This window comes from Papio anubis, chromosome 3 (genome assembly GCF_008728515.1).
Source record: "Papio anubis isolate 15944 chromosome 3, Panubis1.0, whole genome shotgun sequence".
NCBI lineage: Eukaryota > Metazoa > Chordata > Mammalia > Primates > Cercopithecidae > Papio > Papio anubis.
The window spans coordinates 120,542,773-120,569,871 of NC_044978.1; the positions used below are offsets into that span (position 1 = coordinate 120,542,773).

Below are 27,099 nucleotides of genomic sequence, written 5' to 3' on the forward strand. Positions count from 1 at the left end.
CTCACCACAGCCTTGAACTCCCGGGCTTAAGTGATCCTCCTGCTTCAGCCTCTCAAGTAGCTGGGACCACAGGCATGAGCCACCACACCTGGCTAATTTAAAATATTTTTGGCAGAGATGGGGTCTCCCTATGTTTCCCAGGCTGGTCTCAAACTCCTGAACTGAAGCAGTCCTCCTGCCTCAACCTCCCAAAGTGCTGGGATTACAGGCGTGAGCCACCATGCCCAGGTGTGTTTTGTTTTGTTTTTAATTTGAAAGAAAAATTAAGAATCTCACCTCAAGTTAAAAAAAAAAAATCTAAAGATGTTGCAAGATTGTTTATGTGTAAGAATGAATGAGAGCTATTCCTCATCTCTAATTAGAACAGAATATAGGAATTGGCTTTATTTTGTAGTGATAATAATTGATTTGATAAAAAAGGAACAACTCAAAGACAGCTCATGAACACCGGAATGAGAATTTTAAAAGGCCATCTTCCCTCAAAGATTAAAAGAAAAAAAAAAAAAAAAAGAAATAGAATACCTAACCTTGTACACAATGGTTTAGAGCAGATTTATTAAAAGGCAGGAAGGTAGTCTGATGTCCCTTCCAGTGAAAGCAGATAGGCAGAAAAGGAACTTAAGCTTAGGATATGAAGAACAAACAACATCTTCCAAGTTGCCTCAGAAGGTCAACCTCAGTTTGATAATGTATCACTGAATGTGTTTTTTGTTTGTTTTTGGGTTTTTGTTTTGTTTTGTTCTTTCGAGACAGAGTGAGCCCGTGCCTTTGGGAGGCCAAGGTGGGTGGATTATTTGAGGTCAGGAGATCAAGACTGGCCTGGCCAACATGCTGAAACCCTGTCTCTGCTAAAAAAAAAAAATAATAATAATACAAAAATTAGCCAGGCATGGTGGTGCACGCCTGTGGTCCCAGCTACTCTGGAGGCTGAGGCAGGAGAATTGCTTGAACCCAGCAGGCGGAGTTTGCAGTGAGATGAGATTGCATCACTGCACTTCAGCCTGGGCAACAGAGTGAGACTCTGTCTCAAAAAAAAAAAAAAAAAAGTAAATCCTTCTTGCAAATGTCAGTTAAAAGCTAACTAAGGAGTAAAATGTGCTTAGGAAGAAGAAACTAAGAAAATCAATTTACAGTGTGGGGTTAATTAATGTGCCTCTACAGGTAGATGAGAGAGACGCATGTGTAGGGAGGGAGGTACAGCAGGAAATCTCTGAGTTCATCATTACTCTAGATGATTAAATATATGCATTTGCATAGCTAATTGAGAAGATATATGATATGTCTGCTAATAAAAGTACAACCAACTACAGCTCTTCAGATCATACTGATCAGAAATCAGTAGAAAGTACCAAATAAAGACTTCTATCTATAGGAGATTTATGGCATTGAGCAAGATGGCCAACTGGAAGCCCCTGGTGCTCGTCTCTCTCACAATGACCACCAGAACAATGAATAAACAACTACATTTTAACCAAAATAAGTGAGGGAGAGTGCCACAGTGCATCAGAGAAGTAACAGAAACCCCAGTGAGCAGAGAAATTCAGGATGGCCAAAGAGAATGGAAGGAAATCCTGGGCCTCTACTGTCCTGTCTCCTAACTGGGACTAGCTGGGAACCAGGAAGAACTTCTCCTTATGGTGTGGAGGTAAGAGGACTCCATAAATCCCCATCAGCACCTTGGATATCTACAAGCCTCATCACTGGGGTCCCCTGCGGTCCTCACAGGCACTCAGCCCAGCTGGGGGACCTGCCTGGAGTCCACATAGCTGTGCTCCCCAAGAGAAGGAGCGAACACCGTGCTGTGCCCCACAGCCCACGTGGCTACTGTGCTATACCACCTAGGAACTGAAACTACAGCTGGAGTGTGTCTTGCTCCAGGGGTGCATAGCCCCAGCTCCCTTTCATCCCTGAGGCTAAGCTGCCACTTAACCACCCTATCCCGGTGACCTGACAGCCCCAAGCTGAGCTGCAAGTAGCTGTTACAGCCTTCCCATAGCGCCAAGCAGAGGTGGAGTCACTCCACCTACCCCTACCCCTGTCCTTTCAGGCCAGAGCTGAAGCGGCACCCTGCCTCCCTGCAACAGTACCTAAGCTGTTCACAGTAGTCACTCTTCCCCTCTACTTAAGTTGAAGCAGCACCCTGCATCCCAAAAAATGATGCCTCGGCTACCACTCAGAGAGGCCATGCACCCTAGGACTTAATGCTGATGCAGTGTCCTGCAACTGAGGGAAATGGTCCCTGGGCCACCCAGAACAGTCATGCCTCCCAGTCCTGAAGCAGCACAGCCCCTGGGGAATTGGTGCCTTGGCCAAGCTGAGCAGCTGTGATCACAGGGCTGAGCTGATGTAGTACCCCACGTCCCAGGGAAATAGAGCAGTGGTTGAGGTGAGACACCCTGTCCTACAGGCCAAACGACTCTAGTACCCTGTGCTTCCTTGGGGCTGGACTAGCTCCCTCAAGTCTGAACTGCTGAGATACCCCTCTTCTTGGGAAGTGAAGATATCACTTGCTATTCCCTGCTCCCCCAAGGCCCAAACGACAGATGTGCTCCACCATTCTGGGATACTTGCTGCCACTGCACCTGGCCTCTCACTCTGGGACACTGCCGAGTCCCACCATCCCACGGTCTAGAGGAGGGGTATCCAATCTTTTGGCTTCCCTGGGCCACAGTGGAAGAAAAATTGTCTTGGGCCACACGTAAAATATACTAACATGATAGGTGATGACAGCTGACAGACTTAAAAAAAAAAACTCAATGTTTTAAGAAAGTTTATGAATTTGTGTTGGGCCACATACAAAGTCATCTGGACCACATGTGGCCACACACCATAGGTTGGACAAGCTTAGTTTAGAGTCACTACTACACAGTCACCTTATGGGACCTGAGTTGCCACTGAGCCCTATTGACTCGAGTTCCCAGATTGCAGGGATCTCCCGCTCCCCAGGCCCAAACCTCCAGAGCACCCTTGTTCTTCCTGAGTCTGGCCAGTGGTGTGCCCTGTACCCAGTGGAAGAACCATCACCACAACCCTGCCTCAGCTACAGGGGATGACTCGGAGTTACCGATTCTGGTGGTGTGGGCAACCTACATCCAACCCTGTCACAGAGAGCAAATCTACACCCCAAGACCCAAGTGCCACAATGGGTTTGTGAGACTCTGAGCCCTACAGCTGCTCTGAGCACCTGCACCTCAAACCCAGCGCTGGTGCAGCTGCTTGTAGACCATGTCATACCTGACACCAAGAGGAATCCCTTTAACTCTCCCCATCGACTTGAATATAATAATAGAAGAAGACTTCAACACCCCACTCTCAGCATTGGACACATTATCAAGACAGAAAATTAACAAAGAAACATTGGACTTAAACTGCTCTTTAGATCAAATGAACCTAACAGACATTTACAAAACATTTCATCCAACAGCTGCACAATATATATTCTTTTTATCAGCACATGGGATACTCTCCAGGATAAACCCCATATCAGGCCACAAAACAAGTCTTAAAAGTTTTTAAATAATTAAAATTATGTCAAGTATCTTTTCTGACCACAATGGAATAAAAATAGAAATCAATAAGAAGAACTTTACAAATATGGAAATTAAATAACATATTCCTGAATGACCAATGGATCAATGAAGAAGTTAAGAAGGAAATTAGCCAGGCATAGTGGCTCATGTTTATAATCCCATCCGTTTGGAAGGCTGAGGCAGGAGGATTGCTTGAGCCCAGGAGTTCAAGACAAGCCTGAGTAAATAGCAAGACTCTATATCTACAAAATATATATTTTTTAAATTAGCCAGGCATAGTGGCAGTCTCCTATAGTCCTTGCTACTCAGGAGGCTGGAACAGGAGGATTGCTTGAGCTGAGGTGTTCAAGGCTGCAATGAGCTATGACTGCATTCCAGCCTGGGGAACAGAGCAAGATCCCGTTTCTAAAAAAATGAAATAAAAAAGGAAAAAATTTGTAAATGTTTTGAAACAAATGAAAATAGAGCCGGGCGCGGTGGCTCAAGCCTGTAATCCCAGCACTTTGGGAGGCCGAGGCGGGCGGATAACGAGGTCAGGAGATCGAGACCATCCTGGCGAACACGGTGAAACCCCGTCTCTACTAAAAAGTACAAAAAAAAACTAGCCGGGCGAGGTGGCGGGCGCCTGTAGTCCCAGCTACTCAGGAGGCTGAGGCAGGAGAATGGCGTGAACCCGGGAGGCGGAGCTTGCAGTGAGCTGAGATCAGGCCACTGCACTCCAGCCTGGGCGACAGAGCGAGACTCCGTCTCAAAAAAAAAAAAAAAAAAAGAAAGAAAATAGAAACAACATACTAAAACCTATGGAATACAACAAAAGCAGTATTAAGAACATTTATGGCAATAAACACCTACATCAAAAAAGTTTAAAGGTTTCAAATAAACAATATAACAATGTATCTCAAGAAACTAGAAAAGCAAGAACAACCCAAACCCAAAATTAGAAGGAAAGAAATACTAAAGATCAGAGCAGAAAGAAACAAAATTGGGACTAAAAACAAATACAACTAAAAAAAAAAAAAAAACCAGTGAAATAAAAAGTTGTTTTTTTTAAAAGATAAACAAAAACTGACAAACCACTAGCTAGACTAACCAAGAAAAAAGAGAAAAATCCCAAATAAAATCAGAAACAAAAAACGAGACATTACAATTGACACCACAGAAATACAAAGGATCACTAGAAACTATTACAAACAACTATGTGCCAAGTTAGAAAACCTGGCAAAAATGGATAAATTCCTGGACTATACAACCTATCAAGATTAAACGAAGAATAAATAGGAAGTCTAAATACACCAACAAGTAACAAGATTGAATCTGTAATAAAAAGTCTACCATCAAGGAAGAGCCCAGGAACCAACGGCTTTTCTGTGGAATTCTACCAAACATTTAAAGAAGGACTAATACCAATTTTTCTCAAACTCTTCCAGACAATTGAAGAGGAAGAAATTCTTCCAAACTCATTCTGTGAGCCCAGTATTGATAACAAAACCAGACAAGGACGGACACACACACGCGCGCGCACACACACACCTATAGGCCAATATTCCTGATGAACATAGATACAAAAATGCACAACAAAATAATAGCAAACCGAATCCAGCAGCACATTAAAAACATCATTCATCGTATATAATTAAGCGAGATTTATCCCATGGATACAAGAATAGTTTAACATATGCAAATCAATAAACATGATACATCACATTAATATAATAGAGGGCAAAAACCATATGATCATCTCAATAGACACAGAAAAAGCGTTTGATAAAATTCAACATACCTTCATGAAAAAAACTTTCAACAAGCTAAGTATAGAAAGAATATACGTCAACACAATAAAGGCCATATATAACAGACCCACAATCAACATCATGCCAAATGAGGAAAAGTTGAAATCCTTTCCTCCAAACGTTGCAACAACACAACAGTGCCCACTTTCCCCACTTTTATTCGACACAGTACAGGAATTACTAGCTAGAGCAATTAGGCAACAGAAAGAAATAAAGGGCATCCAAACTGGAAAGGAGGAAGTCAAATTTTCTGTTTGCAGATAACATGATGTTATATATAGAAAGCCCTAAAAAGCTGTACCAGAAAACTCCTAGAACTGATAAATTCAGTAAAGTTACAGTGTACAAAATCAACATACAAAAATCAATAGCATTTCTATATACCAGCAACAAAGTAGCAGAAAAAGAAGTCAAAGTAATCCTATTTACAATAGCTACCAAAAAATAATAATAAAAGGCCTAGGCATAAAATGAACCAAGGAGGTAAAAGATTTCTAGAAGAAAAACTATAAAACACCAATGAAAGAAATGCAAGAGGATGAAAAAAAAGAAAGAAAAGATATTCCATGTTCACGGCTTGGAAGAATTAATATTGTGAAAATGGCTATACTACCAAAAACTATCTATAGATTCAATACAATCCCTACCAAAATACTAATGACATTCTTCACAAAAATAGAAAAAAAGTCCTAAAATTCACACAGAACCACAGAAGACTCCAAATAGCCAAAGCAATCCTGAGCAGAGCAAAACTAAACTAAACAAAACTAAAAACCAAAAACACCAAAACTGGAGGCCTTACACTACCAGGCTTCCAAATACACTACAAAGCTATAGTAAGGTACTGGCATAAAACCAGAGCTACAGACCAATGGAACACAACAGAGAATCCAGAAATAAATTCACATATTTATAGCCAACAGATTTTCAACAAAGATATCAAGAACATTCATTGAGGAAGGGTCAGTCTTTTCAGTAAGTGGTACTGGAAAACTGGGTATCCAGTTGCAGAAAAATAAAAATAGACCCCTATCTCTCACTATATTAAAAAAAAATCAACCAAATATGGATTCAAGGTTGATTATAAGACCTGAAACTATGAAACTACTAGAAGAAAACATAGGGGAAAACCAGGTGCAGTGGCTTGTTCCTGTAATCCCAGCACTTTGGGAAGCTGAGGTGGGAGGATCACTTGAGCCCAGGAGTTTGAGACTAGACTGGGAAACAGAGAGAGACCCCCATCTCTACAAAAATAAACATAAAAAACTAGCCAGGTATAGTGTTACACACCTGTAGTCCCAGCTACTCAGAAGGCTGAGGTGGAAGGATTGTTTGAGCCTAAGAGGTCAAGGCTGCAGGGAGTCGTGGTCATATCACTGCACTCCAGCCTGGGTGACTCACAGCTGGATCCTGTTCCAAAAAAAAAAAAAAGAAAAGAAAAGAAAAAAAGAGAAAGAAAAAATCGTAGGGAAAACACTTCTAGACATTGGTCTGGGAAAATATTTTATGGAGAGGACCTCAAAAGTACAGTCAACAAAAGCAAAAATAGACAAAGACGAACTAAAAAGCAAAAACTAGCAAATATCAAACTAGAAAGCTTCTGCATAGCAAAAGGTAAAAATGAACAGAATAAAAAAACAACCTGCAGAACAAGAGAAAAATATTTGCCAACTATTTATCTGACACAAGACTAATATCCAGGCTGGGCGCGGTGGCTCACGCCTGTAATCCCAGCACTTTGGGAGGCCGAGACGGGCAGATCACGAGGTCAGGAGATCGAGACCATCCTGGCTAACCCAGTGAAACCCCGTCTCTACTAAAAATACAAAAAATTAGCCGGTCGTGGTGGCGGGCGCCTGTAGTCCCAGCTACTCGGGAGGCTGAGGCAGGAGAATGGCGGGAACCTGGGAGGCGGAGCTTGCAGTGAGCCGAGATCGCGCCACTGCACTCCAGCCTGGGCGACAAAGCGAGACTCCGTCTCAAAAAAAAAAAAAAAAAAAGACTAATATCCAGCATAAAAATCTCAAACAACTCAATGGCAAAAAACCTAATAATCTGATTTTAAAATGGGCTAATGAGCTCAATAAATATCTCAAAAGAAGACATACAAACGGCCAAGAGGTATATGAAAAAATGCTCAACATCACTAAATTTTCAACATCAGAGAAACAAAAATCAAAACCACAATGAGGTATCATGTCACTCCAATTAGAACAGCTATTATCAAAAAGACAAAAAATAAATGCTGGCAAGGATGTGAAGAAGGGGGAACTCATACACTCTTGGTGGGAATATAAATTAGTATAGCCATTATGGAAAACTGTACAGAGGTTCTTCAAAAAACTAAAGACAGAACTATCACACAATCCAGCAATCTCACTACTGGGTATATATTCAAAGGAAAGGAAATTAGTATGTCAAAGAGGTATCTGCATCCCCATGTTTATTCCAGCACTATTCACAATACCCTAATATGGACTCAACCTAAGTGTCAGTCAACAGATGAATGGATAAAGAAAATGTGGTATATATACCCAATGGAACACTATTTAGCCACAAAAAAGAACAAATCTCTGTCATTCATGACAACATGGATGAGCTAGGAGGACATTATCTTAAGTGAAATAAGACAGATACAAAGACAAACACAGTATGCTCTCACTCATAGTGGAGGCTAAAAAAGTTGACCTCACAGAAGTGGAGGATAGAACAGTGGTTAGTAGTGGTGGGGAAGGGTAGAGGGGAGAGTGGGATAGCCTAAGGTTGGTTAATGGACACAAAAGTACAGCTAGATGGGAGGAATCAATTCTGCGGCTCTACAGCACTATAGGGTGGGTATAAGGAAAAACAGTTTATTATATATTTTCGAATAGCTAAAAGCAGATTTTGAACATTCCAAATACAAAGAAATAATATGTGTTTGAGGTAACAGATATGCTAATTACCCTAACTTGATCATTACACATTGTATAGGCATGTATGAAAATATCACACTGTACTCCATAAATATGTACAATTATGTGTCAATTAAAAATAAGGAAATAAAAGCTACAAAAAGGGAATAATGTAGGGAGAAAACAGCAAAAAGACAAACCACATGATGGGAAAATTTTTTTGCAAATCATATACCTAATAAAGGACTTGTATCCAGAACATACAACTAACTTTTACAACTCAATAATAAAAAGATAAATAATTTTTAAAATGGGTAAAGGATTTAAAAAGACATTTCTTCAATGAAAATATACAAATGGGCAAAATGCACATGAAAAGATGGTAAGCATCATCAATCATTAGGGAAGTGCAAATCAAAATCATGAGATACGACTCCATACCCACTAGGATGGCTATAGTTAAAAAAAAAAAAAAAGATGAATAATAACAAGTGTTGGCAAGGATCTACAGAAAGCAAAACCCTCATATATTGCTGATAGAAAATAGAAATTAGTAGAAGAATGAATAAGTAAGAAAATATCTGTTTGATGGAGCTTATCCAGCCACCAGAATTCATGCTTATGAAGAGTTTGACACAAGAGAGGAACATAGTGAATTATCTCAACTGCAGGTTGCAGGGAGAGATACCTGTAATGGGGCTATGTGCTGTAGATGGGGAGCTAGAAAATTTCACCCCAAAGTGGGTTGGGAGGGGTTGGTCATGTAAGGGGAGCAATGCTTGCTTTGATAGTACTGAATCCAGAGGTGATGGAGGCATTGATTCCTGGTCTTTGCTTTTCTTTAAGAGATCTTCAATTTTGCTCTACCAATAGTCAGTCTCTGTACCCCATCGCCTGCTAGGGTCAAAGCACCTGGGGGTGGCTTAGGTGGGGATTTAGCCCCTTCCATAATCTATATCAATTCCCTCTTTAACCATCCCAAATACACATAAGATTTAAATAAATCTTGCAAATACAGCTTTTTAAAAAAGAAATGTGTCTATGAGGTGTAAATACAAATATATTTATTTCCACATAGGAAAGAAAAAGTAATATATATTTTTTACCTATCACAAGGTTCATGGCTGAGACAAAATACAGATTAACAAGAAAAAAAATCCCACAAATTTATTTAATACAAGTTTTATATGACATGGGAGCCTTTAGGAATGAAGGCCAAGAGAAACAGGGAAAAGTGTATCTTTTTATGCTTCGGTTTGATGAAGAGTAGATAGTCATATAGAATTATGATTAGACAAAGGAATCTGATCTAATGGTGATAAATGGAGGGAAACTTAGCAAGGTCTGCTTGTTCAGATACTTCTCTGTGTCTTTATTTCCTTCCTCTGGATATAGGGAGGACCCCTTTGGAATGAAGGTCTTATGACCTACTTTAGAGGAAAGTCAGAATTATTTTATGTCCTGCTTTAGGGGAGAATGGCAGGAGAAGATTGAGAGTCTTTCTTGCTTCTACTGTTTTCTCAAATGCCAAAGTGCTATATTTTGGGGTAGTGTGCTCTGAACCCTGTCTTACATGTTACATATAAATACAAATCAGCAAATATAAATACAAAACGTGGAAAAAGAATTAAATAGACATTTGACAGAAGAAGACGTGCAAAGAGCCAATATGCACAAGGTGATCAATGTTTTTAAATTATCAGGGAAATGGAAGGTTAAAACACAGTAAGAGTCCATTACACACTCACTAGAATGACTGAGATCAAGTGTCGGTGAGTAACGCAGGAAACCGAGTCCTCACGCACTGCTGGTGAGCATGTAAGCCACTTGAGCAAACTTTGGTAGTTATAAAATTAAACATATTTACCCTATGATCTAGCAATTTTACTTCTAGATAATTTCCACAGAGAAATGAAAATGTATGTCCATACAAAAGACTTGTACAAAAATGTTCATAGCAGCTTGAATCACAATAGTCAAAACACAAAACAACCCAAATGTTCATCAACAGGTAAATATGTAAACCAAATTGCTGTAGCCGAATGCCACAGAATACTACTATCAATAAAAAAGAATGAATTACTGATACATGTAACAACATGAACGAATTACAAAACCACTGTGTTAAGCAAAAGAAGACACACACACAAGCATACATACTTTGTTTATATCAAGTTCCAGAACAGAACTTGATATAAACAAATGATAGACAAAAGTAATGAAAGAAATGAGAAAGTGGTTGTGGATGGCAAAAGGGAATTTACTGGAAGTTAGAAATATTCTGTGTCATGCTTAGGGTGGTGGTTACATGTAATGCGGTTCAGAACACGGTACCCCAGAATGAGGAACCTTGGCATATTAAATATTTTAAGTTGAAGAAATTTGAGAAACAGCATGTATAGGAAGGTGCCTCAGATCTTTCCCCACTGTACTCCACTGAAGCAGGTCATAAAACCTAGGAAGGATTTTCTGACCATCCCCTGAAACAGGTCATAAGACCCTCAAAGAGAAGTACCGTCTCAATACCCAAAGGAAGGGAGCATCCTTATCTCTGAAGACACAAGCACACTGACAGGAATCTGAACACACACGCTTGCTAAGTTCTCCCATGTTTATTTCCCCTGGATCATACCCTTTTTGCTCTATTATATTTCTCCATGACGGTTCACTCTTCTTCAAACCTATCACAAAATACTCACGTTAATTTATTTCTTTGGGTCTTTATTCCCCTATGAAGGCTCCATGTCACATAAAACTTACATTAAACAAATTTACATGCTTTCCTTTTGTTAATCTGTCTTTTGTTGTAGGGCCTCAGCCACGAACCTAAGATGGATAGAGGAAAAGGTGTTTTTTCTCCCCTACACGTGAGTATATGCAATTCTCAACATTCATCAAGCTGAATATTTAAGATCTGTGTATTATATTGTCAATTATACCTCAATTTAAAAAAATAGTGGGAAAGGAAAGTGAGAAACTGGGCAAACTAGTTATCTGACATTGACTAAACAACTAGGTTACTGGTTTTTATCCTGCATCCAGTTATTGGGGATCTTGAAGATAAACACTCCAGAAATTTTCATCATAATTAAGATATAGCCTAAGCTGCTGTAACAGATAGATGAAAAATACAGTGACTAAAACAAGAGAGGAATTTGTCTCTCATGAAAGTCAAGAGGTAGGTGGGCATTCAGTGGCTTTGTTTCACGAAACTATATGGGATCCATCATTCCTTCTTTTTTTTTTTTTTTTTTTGAGACAGTCTCGGTCAGTCGTCCGGGCTGGAGTGCAGTGGCGAGATCTCAGCTCACTGCAAGCTCCGCCTCCCGGGTTCACGCCATTCTCCTGCCTCAGCCTCCCGAGTAGCTGGGACTCAAGGCAGCTGCCACCACACCCGGCTAATTTTTTTTTGTATTTTTGGTAGAGACGGGGTTTCACCAAGTGTTGGCCAGGATGGTCTCGATCTCCTGTCCGATCGCCCGCCCCAACCTCCCAAAGTGCTGGGATTACAGGCGTGAGCCACTGCGCCCGGCCCATCATTCCTTCTTATTACTCTGTCATCCCCTAAGGTTTCACTCTCATCTGTATGGTCAAAGACCCTAAGAGAAAAAAGAGAGAAAGGAAAGGCAAGCCAATTACTCTTAAGGATACAACCCCCAACCAAATTACATAAATCTCTTCGTCTTAAATTCCAGTGATAAGAACTTAGGCATATGGTCAGACCTAGAAAGTATCAACTCTACATGGATGACATTGTGTTTAGTTAAAATTCTTCGAGGAGTTCCACTGTGAATATGGTGAAGGAGTACCCTAATAGGTTGATCCTCCTGCATTTATCAACCATAAAGGACAAAATACAAAAACATCTACCTGAAAGCTCTGGGGAAGGAACAAAAGAGTCTTGAAAATTCATCAAAATTTTAAAAAGGAACATGATGTTTTCCATTTTTAGGGCTTGTATCCCGAGGGCAGGCCACAGTCAGCATCTTATGAACAGCTAAAAATCTGATAGCAAACCCACTATTTTTCTGGCTCAATGCAGCAGAGGAGAGTTCAGACAAACCACAATTGCTAAAAAGGCAGCAAGGCAACACAGAAGAAAGATAAAGAAAAAAGGCCTGGCCGGGCGTGGTGGCGGGCGCCTGTAGTCCCAGCTACTCCGGAGGCTGAGGCAGGAGAATGGCGTGAACCCGGGAGGCGGAGCTTGCAGTGAGCCGAGATCGGGCCACTGCAATCCAGCCTGGGCGACAGAGCGAGACTCCGTCTCAAAAAAAAAAAAAAAAAAAAAAAAGAAAGAAAAAAGGCCTAACTCTTGTTTTTAACTCTGCCCAAATTTCTGACTGAACCCTGAACTATGCATTTGCAGGGCAGATTGCAAGAAGACAATCTAAAAATATAATAATTGTACTGAGATTTGAGCTGTTCACCAAAAGCTAGAGCTTGAAATTTTATTTCAACCACATTAATTGCCTATTAAAACAAAAATATCAACACTCGTTGAAGAAAGATACAACAGAATACAGAGTTTCCAGGATACAATAGTCACATTGTCCAGGTTACAATCCAGAATTACTTGACATATGAGGAAGCAGGAATATGTGATCCAATCTCAAAAGAAATGACAGTCAGCAAAGACCAACCCCTGGGTTGACCCAGAGGCTAGAATTAGCACAAAAAAGATCTTAAGGCAGCGAATCTAACTATGCTCAGTGAGGTAAAGGAAAATGTTCATAATAAAGGCTCATAGTGAATTAAAAGAGAGTACATCTCAGAAGACAAATAAAGATCATGAAAAGAAAATTTATAAGCCTGAAACATATAATATCTGAAATGAAAAAGACACTGAATGTATCTAAGGCAAAATAGAGATGATGAAATGGTCAATGAACTTGAAATAGATCAATAGAAATTCAGTTTGAATAACATAAAAAATGAAGAATTTTAATAAATTACAAGGAACCAAGAGTCTGTAATTGTAATCTCTAGACTATGAATTTTAAAATACAAAAAGTTATAACTAAAAGGTCAGTCCATAAGTTAAAACAAAACTTTGGCCAGGCACAGTGGCTCACGCCTGTAATCTCTGTCTCTACTCTGTCTCTACTAAAAAAAAAAAATACAAAAATTAGCTGGGCATGGTCGCATGCCTGTAATCCCAGCTACTCTAGAGGCTGAGGCAGGACAATCACTTGAACCAGAGGTTGTAGTGAACTGAGATTGTACCACTGCACTCCAGCCTGGGAGACAGAGCAAGACTCCATCTCAAAAAAAAAAAAAAAAAAAAAAAAAAGAAATTTTAAAAAATACTTCAAAAGAGAGCAGGAAAGGAAGAACAGAGAAACAAAGAACAAAGGAGACAAACAGAAAGCATTGACACTTTAACCCTAAACTCAACATTATCAGTAATTGCATTACATTTTAGTGAGCTAAACATTCCAATTTAAAGGTGGTAATTGTCCAAATAAATTATAAAGCCAAGACCCAACTTTACTTTCAAGATACACTTAAATATTTAGAAAGTAATATATTAAAGGTAATTAGATGAAAAATGACATGCAATCAGTAATCATAAAACTGAAGTGGCTATATTAATATCAGATAAAATAGATACAAGACTAAAAGTTTTACCACAGATAAAGAGGGCAATTTCATAGTGATAAAAGTGTCAATTCATCAAAAACTATAATACATATCTACTTAAAAAGCTTCAAAATGCATAACACAATTGACAAAATTAAAGACAGAATATAAATCTATGATCTTAATATCTCTTCCTAATCAGTTAATAGGATAAATACCGAATGCATGTGGGGATTACTACCTAGATGGCAGGTTGATGGGTTCAGTAAACCACCATGGCACACGTTTACCTATGTAACAAACCTGCACGTTCTGCACACATATTTTGGAACTTAAAGTAAGATTTTTAAAAAATAGTTAAAACTAGGCCAAAAAGTCTCAGTAAGCACATAGATGATTGGAACAAGGTCAGTTATCTTGACCTAACTGATATTTTAGAACATTAAACCTAATAAGTGAAGAATATAATTTTTTTTCAATTACACATGATATATGCACCAAGATAGACCATATACATGCCCATAAAACAAGTCTCAATAAAATTAAAAGGATTAAAACCATACAGATTATGTTCCCTGACACTGAAATTAGAAATAACAGTAAGATATGTAGGAAAATTGCAAATATTTGGAAATTAAAATGCTTTCATACTGCAGCCAAACCAAAGAGGAGATCATAAGAAAAATTAGAAAATATTTTAAACTGAGTAATAATGAAATACATCAAGAATTATGGGATATATTGAAGGAAATGAATAGAGGGAAATTAATAGTATACATATATAATGATTCTATTTGCAAATACAATCTATGGTAGAAAATGCTTATATTAGAAAAGAAGAATAGACTAAAATCAATAGCTAAGGTTCTACTTTAAAAGCTCTAGCTGGGCACAATGGCTCACACCTGTAATCCTAGCACTTTGGGAGGCCAAGGCAAAAGGATTGCTTGAGCCCAGGAATTTGGGACCAGCCTGGGTAACATAGCAAGATCTCATCTCTACAAAAAACAATTTTAAATAAAAAAAAAACAGCCAGGCATGGTGGTGTGCACCTGTAGTCCTAGCTACAAGGCAGGCTGAGCAAGTCTGACTCTGTTCCTTTTTTTTGTTTTGTTTTGTTTTTTAAATAAAGCTAGAGAAAGAGCAACACAAACCAAAACTAAGGAGGAAGAAGAAAATAATAAAGGCCAGAGCAAAACTCAACAAAGGACAAAACAAACAACTGAGGAAATTAACAAGAACAAAAGTCAACAGAACTGATAATTCCCCAATTTAATCCAGGAAAAAAAGTGAGAATATAAATTACCTACATCAGGAAGGATCTAACAAGAGAATATTATGAACTTTATGCAAAAAAAAATTTCAACAATGTAGAGGAAATGGATACTTCCTTGAAAAATATAATTAACCCAAACATCTATAGCTAATGTTATACTTAATAGTGAAATATTGAAAGTTCCCCCTAAAATTGGGATCAAGGCAAGGATATCCACTGCAACTACCTCTATTTTACATTGTATTGGAGGTACTAGACTTTGCCATAAGGCAAAAAGAATAAAAGACAAAAACTTACAAAGGAAGAAGTAAAATTATCTCTATTTGCATTTGATGTAATTGTTTACAAAAAAGTCTTAACCTATAAACAACTGTTAGAACTAATAAGTGAATTTAACAGGGTTTCAAGATATAAAGTAAATATACAAAAACAATTGTATTCCAGCATACTAGCAGCAAACAACTGAAAACTAACCAGAACTTTAATTTATAATTGTATTATAAAATAAAATATTCAGGGCTGGGCACAATGGCTCATGTCTATAATCCCAGCACTTTGGGAGCCTGAAGCAGGCAGGTCAACTGAGATCAGGAGTTCGAGATCAGCCTGGCCAACATGGTGAAACTGCATCTCTACTAAAAATACAAAAATTAGCTGGGCATGGTGGTGGGCACCTGTTATTCCAGTTACTTGGGAGGTTAAGGCAGGAGAATTGCTTGAACCCAGGAGACAGAGGTTGCAATGAGCCAAGACTGCACCACTGCACTCCCACCTGGGTGATAGAGCGAGACACGATCTAAAAAATAAAATAAAATATTCAGGAACAAATGTAGTCAAAGACATGCAAGACTACTCTACTGATAACTATAAAACATTGTTGAGAGAAATTAAGGCATTTAAAATAAATGGAAACATGTCAGTTCTACCCAAACTGATCATAGATTCAATGTAATCCGGTGATAATAATCCCAAGGTCTTTTTTAATTGACAAGCTTGTTATAAAATTTATATGGATTTTCAAAGACTCTAGGATAGCTAAGGCATTTTGAAAAATAACAAATTTGGAGTATGTATATTACCTGACTGCAAGACTTACCATAAAGATTAATCAAGGAAGTGTGGTACTGGCTTAAGGATCAAGATACAGATTTACAGAACAGAATACAGCCCAGAAATAGGATGGCACTTATATGGCCATTTGATTTTTCAAAAGAGGCACCAACACAAATAGGGACGAAGGTACTTTCAACAAATAAAACTGTAATAATCTGATGTTCATATTGGAAAAAAATTAACCGGGTCCCTCTTCACACCACACAAAAAAGTTAACTGTAAATGAATCTGTCTCACCCATCACCAGATTCACAGCTGAGGAACCTATAAAAAAAGACAGGCTAACAAGAGAAAAGCACACAAATGTATTTAAGTTTTATGTGACACAGGAGCCTTCAGAAATGAAGACCCAAAGAAACAGGAAAAACTGTGTTTCTATGCTAAGTTTAATGAAGTGGATAGTTGAGAAGTAAAATTGGACAAAAGGGGTAGGATTTAACGGTAATAAACTGGGGAGAATTTAGCAAGGCCTGTTTGTTCAGATTCTTCTGGACATCTCTGGGTCTTCAAAGTTCACATTAGGGTCATACAGCCTACTTCAAGGGAAGGTCAACTGTTTTATGGCCTGGGTCAGGGAAGAAGGGCAGGAGGAGGTCAAAGAATGACCTTCTTGCTTCTGTTCTTTCCTCAAAGATCAAGTTGTTAGGGTAGTGTGTCTTGAACCCCATCAAATCATAGATCTAAACATAAAAGCTATAATCATAAAGCTTTTAGAGGCAAACATATGAGAATATCTCTGTGACTTAGGGAGAGGCAAAATTTTGTGACACTGGTCACAGAAAGCCAGAAACATATATAAATTTCATCAAAATTTAAAACTTCTACTCGTCAAAAAGCTATTATTGAGACAATTAATAGGCAAGTCATCACATGAATAGGCAATTAACAGGCAAGTGCTCACCATGATTAATCATCAGGGAAATGCAAATTTAAAACATAATGGGTTATGACTACATAGCCACCACAATGGCCAAAATTAAAAGACTGACAATTCCAAATGTTGGTAAGCATACAGCAACAAGAACTCTAATACCCTGTTGATGGGAGTGTAGGAGTTAGAAACACTTTGGGGAAAATATCTGGCAGTTTCTTACAAATCTTAACTTACATTCCTACCCTTATAACCCAGCAATCCAATTCCAGGTATTTACTCATGAGAAATAAAAACATACATCCACAAAAAGACATGTATAAGAACATTCATGGCAGCTTTACTCAATATATCCCCAAATTGGAAACAGCCCAGGTATATCTACCAATAGAACAATTTGGTATATTCACACAATGAACTACTACTCTGTAATAAAAAGACGTGGAATACTGATAAAAGCAACAACATGAATGAATCTCAAAAATATTATGCTGAGTGAAAAAAGCCTTTCACAGAAGAGTGTACATATACTGTATGATTCCATTAGCAAATGAAATCTACGGTAGAAAACATTAAAACTCTGGGGCAAGTGGGGCACGGATTGCGTGATAAGGAGCAAAAGGGAACTTTCTGGGGTGATGGTAATGTTCTAGAACTTCATTGAGGCTCAAGTTACATGAGTGTATGTGTGTGTTAAAATTCAGTGAATGTACATTTAAAATTTGTGTATTTTCCTGCATGTAAATTCTGCATCAAATGAAAGGAAACTGTAAACATACATTTATCTCTGATTGATACCCATGTTGAAGCACTTGAGAGAAATAAGGTATTTGAAATGCCTCAAAAATTAGGTTGACTGAGAGACAGGCAGATGAGTGGATAGATTGAGGAAGCATTTATAATAAACTGTTAAGGTAAAATTAGGTGGGGAGTATACAGCGGCTCATTATGAAATTCTTTTCAGTATGATGTATATTTGGAAAAAATTTACAATAAAATGTTTATTATATGTTATAATATATAATTATAATATTTATAATAAAATGTTTATGTTATATTATTTTAATATTTATAATAAAATGCTTATTAGATTATTTGGGGAAATTCAGTGCATATACACTTAAGATTTGTGCATTTTATTGAATTTAAATTTTATAACAAAAGAAAAACTAAACAAATATTGAACTCTGGGTAATGACAGGCACAAAGGATTTAAAAGTGCAATTTTTTAAAAAATATGTCAACATTTAAAATGGATAGATGGATAGATTAGTGCTCAAACAAGAACCATAAAATGTTAATGGTAGAATCTAGATGGTGGGTATATTTGTTTTTATTGCAAAATTCTTGTATTTTTGTTATTTGAACATTTTCAAAGTAAATTGTTGAGGAAAAAAACTCATCGAGGGTGTAGGGCCTCTATTACTAAATGAACGAAGAAAAAAATCGATACTGGGGCTAATTAACAGCCTGCCCCAGTGAATAATGTTTACCTACTGAGCAGTCCATTCTCACCCATTCCCTCCCATCCCACCTTCTCTATGAATTAAATTCTATCCTCAAAGAGTCATTCCTTTAAACTCTGACCCTTGTTGAAATTCAAATACAGTAGTTTGATAATTCCTTATTGCCTCCCTTGGATTATATTTCCTCCAGTCCCCTAGAACTCTGACTTATTCTTTTCTTTCCCTGTGACCAGCAGTCACTATTAACATGCATCTGACTCCCAAGCACTCACTTCCCTTGCTACAGTTGCACATGTCCACATGATTCGTAGATAGTTCCTTGGAAAACTATATCACTGCCACCTCAAAGCCAGTATTCCCTTTTTTTTTTTTTTTTTTTTTTTTGGAGACAGGGTCTGGATCTGTTACCTAGGCCGGAGTGCAGTGGTACAATCGTAGCTCACTGCAGACTCAAACTCCTGGGCTCAAGCTATCCTCCTGCTCCAGCCTCCTGAGTAGCCAGGACAACAGGTCCTGGCTGCTTATTTCCGGCCAATTATTTTATTTTTTGTAGAGATGGGCTCTTGCTATGAGGCCCAGGCTGGTCTCCAACTCCTAGCCTCAAGCGATCCTCCCATCTTGGCCTCCCAAAGTGCTGGGATTACAGGCATGACCCACAGGCATGCTCCTGGACAAGGCCAATATTTTCAAAACCAAAACTCTCCTCCCTCCTACACCCTCTATGTCTGTTATTAGTACCACCGTTATTCCCAGGATACAGATTTACCTCATTCATTCATTCAATAGTTATCGGGTTTTACTTTGAAATCCCTCTGCTAGAAGTAGATGAACAAAGCGGACATAATCCCTGCACTTTCGAGGCTTACAGTTTATTACAATCTAGTTGCTCCTTCCCTCCTTTTTCCTTTCCACGTTTAATGAATAAACAGTAATCATTTTATTGCCTGAGAGAAAGGAGAGGGCTCCAGGGGTCATCAATTAATTATCACCCAGGTTACACTGGGTTACCCACCCATCACTCCTATGTGCATGGCCCTTCAGGCCCAGTGATTTGGTACTTCTGCACCCTGCTTAGGGCATTCTACTAGTTTCTGAAGCTGCGTATGTTTCATTCTGCTGTATATCCCAGTTTGCCTGGGACAGTACTGGTTTATGCTTATTGTCCCAGCGTAATTATTAATAGCGCCCCCTTTCACTGTCAAATGTGTCCTGGTTTGGCCAATACATGGTGTGACCACCCACTCCTAAACCACACACAATCGTTTCTAATCTGAGCACTTACTACTTCTTCATGCAAGCCAGCAGGCCAGTGGAGCCCCTCTGCTTCCAGAAACTAATAGATTCTGGGGTGTTAGGAAGCACTAGCTCTTCTCCTCTATTCTTCTAAGAGGGATCATCTGTCCTAGGGAGTTTACTTTGCCTAAGAGTTTGGACTTTTAAATATAAAAGTCATAAAGGGTTGCAGCCTCCTCCTAATTTCCCCACTCAGCCAGATCCCTTGCCTTAGAGAGGGGGAGGAAAAGAACTTAGAGAAAAGGCCTGACTTATGATCTCAAAATATCCAAGATTTAGAACCCAGTTATTCATACACATGCTCTCTTCTAATCACGAAAAGGTCTTAAAAGACATAAGTTTCCTATTCCCTTTTTAAAAATCTATACTCTTTCTCTCCTCTTTCCCATTGTAAAAATGAAGTAAGAAAAAAAAAATTCGCAAACTGGGCAGCCCTCAGAATTACAGATTTGGAGCAACTCGAGCAATACAACGTGGCCAGAGCAAATTTATGGACAGAGAGAGGAAGGTGACATATAGAAAACGGAAGTGAGGTACAGAAACAGCCAGATTGGTTACAGCTCAGCCTTTGCCTTATTTGGACACAGTTTGAACAGTTGGCCGCCTGTGAGTGGATCCTATTCTTCTGCCTCAGGATTGGCTAAGACTCAGCTCTTGTTACATACTCCTACATCAGGTTCATAGTTTGTCTACCTACTAAGTTAGGTTACGGTTTGTCCATAAGGACTCAAGTATGTGAGTACAGAGGCTTTCTCAGGCCAGATTTTAGTTTAACAAGGGTAAGCTCATTAAATGCTTGTTGAAGTTACAAATATTAGCTATTTGCACCTTACCATGTTTGAGTTACAGTTCTTTTCCTAAGTACTGTACAGGTCTAGACAAAATAAAGCAGGTAGGTATCTAAAAGATTAAAAAGGCCTAGATGAGAGAATGTACAATTCCACAGGGCAGCAAAAATAAACTTGGTTTACATTTGCCCAACTGTATATGGCCCCACCTCTTTGCTTTCACACTGTATATAATTCTGTACAGGGATGTTAGAATCAAGTTTTCCCCTTTTTGTTTCCTCATAGCCTTTCTGCATCATGAACAATAGTGCCTGAGATGCTGACTTCAGAATTGAGACAGGCAATTGGGCCAAAACCTGTTGAACCTCAGTAAATATAAAACATGAGTGGCAGAAAGAAAGAAAGAAAAAGAGAAAGAGAGAGCGAGAGCATCCAAATGCAAAGAAAGAAGTCAAATAATCCTCATTTGCTGGTGATAAAATCTTATATTTGGAAAAACCTAAAGACTCCACCAAAAAACTATTAGAGCTGATAAATTCAGTCAAGTTGAAGTATACAAAATCTACAAAAAATCAGTAGCATTTCAGTATGTTAACGCTGAACAATCTGAAAAAGAAATCAAGAAAGTAATCTCACAATAGGTACACATAAAATAAAATACTTAGGAATTAATCAAAAAATGAAACATCTCTATGATGAAAACTGTAAAACACTGATGTAAGAAATTGAAGACACAAAAAAATTGAAAGATATTCCATGTTCATGGACTAGATCAATATTGTTAAAATGTCCATATTACCCAAAGCACTCTACAGAGTCACTGCAAGCTCTATCAAAACACCAATGACATTCTTCATAGAAATAGAAAAAATTATAAAATTTATATGCAACCACAAAAGATCCAAAAGAGCCAAAGCCATTCCGAACAAAAAGAATGAAACTGGAGGAACATTACCTGACTTTAAATTATGCTACAGTTATTATAACCAAAACAGCACGGTACTGGCATGAAAACAGACCCATAGACCAATGGAACAGAATGGAGAACCCAGAAATAAATTCATACATCTAGAGTGAACTCATTTTCAACAAAGGTGCCAAGAACATGCATTGGGGAAAGGACAGTCTCTTCAACAAATGGTGCTGGGGAAACTGGATATCCATATGCAGAAGAAGGAAACTAGACTCCATCTCACTATATACAAAAATCAAATCAAAATGGATTAAAGACTTAAATCCAAGGCCTCGAACCATGAAACTACTACAAGAAAACAATGGGAAAACGCTCCAGGACGTTGGACTGGGCAAAGATTTCTTGAGTAATATCCCTCAAGCACAGGCAACCAAAACATGAGTGGGACTTTTAGGGTGCACCACTCTCAACACCTGAGAAGCAAAACCATGAAAATAAAAGCAAAAATTCCCCCCGACCCAACCCTCCTGGTCTCCTAGTCATTCTTCAAGTTCTGAGACAATTTATGCCTCATACTATGATTTTAAAACATAGGTTTTAAAATCCAGACAGACTACATTCAGACCCAGATTCACTATTATCCTTTGCCTTAGTTTGATAATCTGTAAAATGGGGCTAATCTGTCTCAAGGCTATGCTGAGGATGACTGCCAAATGATGACATTTATATGCCAAAAGTATTTATATGATGACTGCACCATACAAATACTTTGCACCAACCTTATATATCTTAAGCACCTGGTCAATGGGTGCTGGCATCATATTTGCCAAGAGTTATCCCAGGTGGGAGTGATAGAGCAGTGAACAGACACAGATAGCCCCTGGCCTCCTCTAGGTGCACACAGCCTTCCAAAAATAATAGTAATTAAATAAAGCACTGTAACACTGACTTAAACTCCTCTGGTCGGGACCGCCCTGTGACTATGTCTGGAATATGTCTAAATTAGCACCCACCACTGTTTTATAAGTCTCTTCAAAGCCCGTCTCCTCCCAGGCCTTGAACCCCTGGGCACAGAGACCAGCGGCTGATCCCTTCGGGCGCTCGCCCCTGCACTGTGCCTGGCCCTCAGCAGGCCCTCCCGACTGTCCTTGCTGACAACAGGAGGAGGGCTGTTGGCGACACTGACAAATCAAGCGGGTGTCGGACCTCAGCGCCTAGAGCGAGCGGTCTGCCTCCCTCCTTTCCGCCCGGTCTCAGTTTCCCGCCCAGATCCCCTCCCACAGGCAGTAGCCAAGAGCCTGTCCCAGCCTTGACCCCATCCATTCTCTCAGCTTACTCTCAGGGTCCGAAACATGAAAAGGCCAGCAGTTCAGCAAGGTCTCTGACCTCTATTCCACTCGACCTCGCCCTCCTTGCTGCTGCGCCTACAAGCAATCCCAGGCCCACCGGCTGGCTTCCCCCAGACACCCCCGGCTGCGATTCCCCTACCAGACTTGGCAGTTCCCCAGGGTGTTCGCATTAGCGCCAAGGGAAAACATTCGTTGTTAATTACGTTGCCTCTTAATGATGAGCGTCTGCCGGGCGGCTCCTCTCAGAAGAAGGGGAAAGTGTTCGGAATCGCAACATTTCTGGCCCTGAGCTCTGGAAGGATCGAGCTCCGCTAGGGGTCCAGGGCTGAGAAAACGCACGACCCCGGGGGTCCGTCCACCTCTTCAGGGAACCCACACATTCCACAGATCGCTGTGAAACAGAAAAATAAATAAAGTTCCTTCTGAAGACTAAGGGCGTCCCTCCGAGATAAGATTCCGTCCTCTTCCCTTTGGCTTCTTGGTGAGGGCGACCCTCCCTGCTGAGAACGCTTCCCTGCAGCTCACCACGGAGGACGCTGTGTAGCAGAGAAAGGTCCCTCTTCACTTGTGTGAGTTTGCTAACAGCGCACGCAAGGCTTATCGGGTGAAAGAGGCCTGGGCCACTTCTTTTGAGGCCCTAAATGTATTTTTTAAATGAATACATGCCAAATAGATACAAAAAGTTGTAATTGTGCTGTATTTTAAAGGGCCGCCTTGATTACCAGTGTTCTTTACACGCATGCAACTGTAATGGCTGCTTGCATAAGCTCATCGAGAGATAAGGCCTAAAGGCCATATGTGAGGCCAGGATCAAATGGCTCTTCTCTCCCCTCTGAGACGAGCTCTGTGCCGGCAAATGCACAGGGAGGGGAGGGGAAGCGGCCTGAGAGAGGGGGCGGGAGGAGAATTAACCCTATAGCAGAGACAGTGAGGTTTAAAAAAATAAGTGGACTTGAGAACTGGGTTCATATTGGGTGCCAGTTAGGATACTTCACCTTCTTGCCTCATTACCCATCTGTAAGCTAAGGAATGTTGAAAGAGGCTTTGTTCTCCAACAAAGATTAAAAACAGTTCTAAGGAGAAAAGAGGCCACGAGCCAGGAAGCAGAAATGCATTGCTAAGAGCACCCTGAAGATGTTTCTTTCCTCCTTCTAGCCTCCCTCCTCTCCTCCCTGAGATGGAAACAAAATGCTTTAACAGGCAGTTGGCAAAGAACATGATTCATCCCAACCAAGTAGAGAGTTTTTCTTGTGTTTGATATTTATTAAAATCTTGGAATTCCACACTTCATCCACTTTCCCCAAGGCTTCCCTTCATGCATAAACAGCAAAAAGGATGCCGCTTGTTACATAAACTTGTTAGGCTGCAAAAGCCCAACATTCTGTTTTCTCCCTAAGTGGGGTGCGGGAGGAAGCATGTGTTTGTTATGCATTACAAAGAGCTTTGCACTACCTAAAAATCAAAGTAATTAGGCAATGCAAGTCAAAAATAGTTTTGAAATGTTATCAATAAAGTGACAAAACACTTTTTTTAGATTTCCGAGAAATGCATTCCTGACTTAATATCATTGCTCCTGCTCTCCGCATTTGCTACTAGAAAAGAAAGACCTTCTGTCTCAGTCTATCTTTGCACTATCACCTGGACACCCTCGGAGATGAGTCACAGGCAGAGGAAATTATCGTGATTGCGTATTGTTTAGTCTCTAAACTTCAGCTGTGCGAACTGCTTCCTGGGCAACCCAGTTGCCTGCCATTTAACCTGCCTGGATGGATGAGCTCATTAAGGAGCCGCCCCACAGGCTTTCTCCACTGGCTCTTCTCCAGACCCTAGTTCTCTTTCTTCACCCAGTGCTCACTGGTTCACCAGCTTTCCTTGTGTGGTGAAGCAAGTCCTCACCCCGCTCTCACTGCACTCCTCCCCCTTCCTGGAGGAGACCTTAGAAAGTGTGGCAGGAGCAGTCATTCCAAGCATCCAGTGGAGCCTGCACTTTTCACAAAGGCCACCCTTTCTCCGGGATGCCACCAACTCCTCAGTGCCCTCCTCCCGGGTTCCTTGGGAGGCAGGGGAATCAAGTCAGCAATTCTTTCTTCCTCCTTTCTTCTCCAAGAGGCTGCTTCCTGTCGCGGGTCAGCGCCAGCCTAGTAGGGAGCCCTGAATTCCTCTCATTGTTTTCCCCCTTACAGAGAAGCAGAGTGGCCCCAGACTGTGGGAAGCCCTCCTAGGAGTCTCATTGAGGGCTCTCACAGCTACCATTTGGGGGTTGGGGGAGAGGGGTAGGGAGAGATGGAAAGCCTTGGGTTTTAATGTTTATGTAAGAAACAGCAATTCAGGCTCTCCCTCGCCCATGTGTCCTGTGGTGAGTGTGTCTCTAGGGAAAATCCTGGTATTTGCTTTCCAGTTTAAAAAAATTTAATTATCAAGATCCTGACTTTTTGTGCCTTGGCATCCTGCTTTCTAAGAAAGCCAAAAGCACTTGGATTAAATAAAATTAAGTCCAGACTTCCTTTTGTGGACCCCAAGAGAACACTGCTCCTCTCCTCTCAGCCACTCTCTTCTCAGTGTGCCCCACCCCATTCCTATCTCTTATTTTTTCCTTTTTACTTCCCTTCCTGCCTCTCCAACCATCTTATTTAATTGGCTTCTGGGTCTTTTTTTAATTTAATTTTTTTTCCCCATTTTTGTCACTCTTGAACCCAATTCTATCCTTGACACTATTTCAATCAGCTTCAGCCAGGAGCTAGTAGTGAAGAAAATCTTGGACAAAACTGAAAAGTGCTGCTTGTTTTTTAACCTAACTTTTATCAGAGTCTTCTAGCGGTCAAGAGCACCTCAAGCCACTTCCTTTTACCGAGGATCCCGGAACCACTTTTTAAAATTTGATAGATGTCAGGCCTCTGAGCCCAAGCCAAGCCATCGCATCCCCTGTGACTTGCACGTATAAGCCCAGATGGCCTGAAGTAACTGAAGAATCACAAAAGAAGTTCAAATGCCCTGCCCCTGCCTTAACTGATGACATTCCACCACAAAAGAAGTGAAAATGGCCGGTCCTTGCCTTAAGTGATGACATTACCTTGTGAAAGTCCTTTTCCTGGCTCATCCTGGCTCAAAGAGCTCCCCGACTGTGCACCTTGTGACCCCCCCACTCCTGCCCACCAGAGAACAACCCCCCTTTGACTGTAATTTTCCTTTACCTACCCAAATCCTACAAAACGGCCCCACCCTTATCTCTCTTTGCTGATTCTCTTTTTGGACTCAGCCCGCCTGCACCCAGGTGATTAAAAAGCTTTATTGCGGCCGGGCGCGGTGGCTCAAGCCTGTAATCCTAGCACTTTGGGAGGCCGAGACGGGCGGATCACGAGGTCAGGAGATCGAGACCATCCTGGCTGACACGGTGAAACCCCGTCTCTACTAAAAAAATACAAAAAACTAGCCGGGCGAGGTGGCGGGCGCCTGTAGTCCCCGCTACTCGGGAGGCTGAGGCAGGAGAATGGCGTAAACCCGGGAGGCGGAGCTTGCAGTGAGCCGAGATCGGGCCACTGCACTCCAGCCTGGGCGACAGAGCGAGACTCCGTCTCAAAAAAAAAAAAAAAGCTTTATTGCTCACACAAAGCCTGTTTGGTGGTCTCTTCACACGGACGTGCATGACAATAAATGCCCCAAAGTCACACAAACTGTAGAATATCTTAGGTGTTTACACTAAACAAATTATTCCTTAACACACACTCACAAAACAATGTAACTCAAGATGTCATGTAAGTCTAAATATGAAGCTCCTTGTGAATTTGGGACCCTAGTCAAAACCTCTGATGTCCATTTCTCCTTGAAGAACCTTGTGGCCCACATATTGCTCTTCTTATCTTGGCTCAACTAGCTACTGGGGAATTTGAGCAGCAGGGCAGAGTACTGATTCCTCTATTGCCAGTCCCCTCCCCTGCCTGGGCAGTCTGAGACTCCCTCTCCCCAACAGGGCACTCAGTTGAAAATGGTGGCTTTCTGCCTTCAGCTGTCCACTGATGATTGTTAATAACGTTATTTTAAAACCATGGCTGGTTTTCCAACACACACACAAGGGTGTTTTTAAATTAATTGATTTTGAACTCTGTTTTTAAGTGAATAAAAGTGTTTTAGAATTAGCATCATTTGAAAGAACAGCAGCTGCCATTGCTGGAGCTGAGTGATAGGTACTCAGGAATCATTGTGCTGGACTTTCTACTTTCATGTATGTTAGACATTTCC

General features: G+C 40.3%; 1 long non-coding RNA gene across 1 annotated transcript; it reads left to right on the top strand.

Annotated features, from left to right (window-relative positions):
- The first annotated feature begins 992 nt into the window (after positions 1 to 992).
- Positions 993 to 20,908, top strand: LOC108585937. The gene is made up of 3 exons (XR_001902539.3): positions 993 to 1,645; positions 11,025 to 11,081; positions 20,887 to 20,908. It is a non-coding gene; the product is annotated as an uncharacterized LOC108585937 (long non-coding RNA).
- The last annotated feature ends 6,191 nt before the right edge of the window (positions 20,909 to 27,099 follow it).